Here is a 2196-nt window from a genome sequence, read left to right as displayed (position 1 = left end):
CCGGGAGAGCTGACCTACTGCGCCTGCGCAGCTTCACGGGCCGTTCTCCGCCACGTGACAAAGAGCTTGTGGCGTCACCAGGGAGGAAGGCGGGGCAGTGGAGGAGGAGGAGGAGGAGGAAAGAACAGGTGGATGTACGCATGCGCAGTGGAGACTGGTACTTGTAGTGCCCTCGGGGCTGAGAGTTTAGACTATTTCTTTCTTATGCCAATTAACCTCTGTAGGTATTGGCAACCTTCAGTCTCGAAAGACTATGGTATCGCGCTCTGAAAGGTGGTTCTGGCACAGCGTCTAGTGTGGCTGAAAAGGCCCATTCGGGAGTGACAATCCCTTCCACACTGGGAGCAAGTGCAGTCTGTCCCTGGTCTGTGTCCCTGGCTATGGGCCTTCCTTCTTTGCCTCTTAGCCTCAGACTGTTGGCAAAGTGTCTCTTCAAACTGGGAAAGGCCATGCTGCACAGCCTGCCTCCAAGCAGGCCGCTCAGAGGCCAGGGTTTCCCACTTGTTGAGGTCCATCCCTAAGGCCTTCAGATCCCTCTTACAGATGTCCTTGTATCGCAGCTGTGGTCTACCTGTAGGGCGCTTTCCTTGCACGAGTTCTCCATAGAGGAGATCCTTTGGGATCCGGCCATCATCCATTCTCACAACATGACCAAGCCAACGCAGGCGTCTCTGTTTCAGCAGTGAATACATGCTAGGGATTCCAGCACATTCCAGGACTGTGTTGTTTGGAACTTTGTCCTGCCAGGTGATGCTGAGGATGCATCGGAGGCAGCGCATGTGGAAAGCGCTCAGTTTCCTCTCCTGTTGTGAGCAAAGAGTCCATGACTCGCTGCAGTACAGAAGTGTACTCAGGACGCAAGCTCTGTAGACCTGGATCTTGGTATGTTCCGTCAGCTTCTTGTTGGACCAGACTCTCTTTGTGAGTCTGGAAAACGTGGTAGCTGCTTTACCGATGCGCTTGTTTAGCTCGGTATCGAGAGAAAGAGTGTCGGAGATTGTTGAGCCAAGGTACACAAAGTCATGGACAACCTCCAGTTCATGCTCAGAGATTGTAATGCAGGGAGGTGAGTCCACATCCTGAACCATGACCTGTGTTTTCTTCAGGCTGATTGTCAGTCCAAAATCTTGGCAGGCCTTGCTAAAACGATCCATGAGCTGCTGGAGATCTTTGGCAGAGTGGGTAGTGACAGCTGCATCGTCAGCAAAGAGGAAGTCACGCAGACATTTCAGCTGGACTTTGGATTTTGCTCTCAGTCTGGAGAGGTTGAAGAGCTTTCCGTCTGATCTGGTCTGGAGATAGATGCCTTCTGTTGCAGTTCCAAAGGCCTGCTTCAGCAGGACAGCGAAGAAAATCCCAAACAAGGTTGGTGCAAGAACACAGCCCTGCTTCACTCCGCTTCGGATGTCAAAAGGGTCTGATGTGGAGCCATCGAAGACAACAGTGCCCTTCATGTCCTTGTGGAAAGATCTGATGATGCTGAGGAGCCTGGGTGGACATCCAATCTTGGGGAGAATCTTGAAGAGGCCGTCTCTGCTGACCAGGTCGGAAGCCTTTGTGAGATCTATGAAGGCTATAAAGAGTGGCTGTCGTTGTTCCCTGCATTTCTCCTGCAGTTGTCTAAGGGAGAATACCATATCAGTGGTGGACCTGTTGGCTCGGAATTCACACTGCGATTCTGGATAGACGCTCTCTGCAAGTACCTGGAGCCTCTTTAGTACAACTCGGGCAAACAGCTTTCTGTAACCTCTGCTTTCTTTAACCTCTGTAAAGGCTTTGAAAAATGGGTGAACTAATTCTTTGCAGGTTAAGGCTGCAGTCCCAGCCACACTTTCATGGGAGTAAGACCCATTGACTATAATGGGACTTACTTTTGAATAGATACTCCTAGGATTGGGCTCAGGCTACAATACTATCTGCACTTCCCTGGGAGTAAGCCCCATTGGCTAACCTGGGGCTACTTCTGAGTACACATGCATAGGGTTGGGCTCTCAGGCTGCAATCCTAGCCACACTTTCCTGGGAGTAAGCCCCATTGACTATAATGGGACTTCCAAGTAGACATAAGAACAGCCCCACTGGATCAGGCCATAGGCCCATCTAGTCCAGCTTCCTGTATCTCACAGCGGCCCACCAAATGCCCCAGGGAGCACACCAGATAACAAGAGACCTCATCCTGGTGCCCTCCCCTACATCT

This window comes from Tiliqua scincoides, chromosome 8, assembly GCF_035046505.1.
Source record: "Tiliqua scincoides isolate rTilSci1 chromosome 8, rTilSci1.hap2, whole genome shotgun sequence".
In the NCBI taxonomy this organism is placed as follows: Eukaryota; Metazoa; Chordata; class Lepidosauria; order Squamata; family Scincidae; genus Tiliqua; species Tiliqua scincoides.
Note: the sequence above shows the minus strand (reverse complement) of the source record.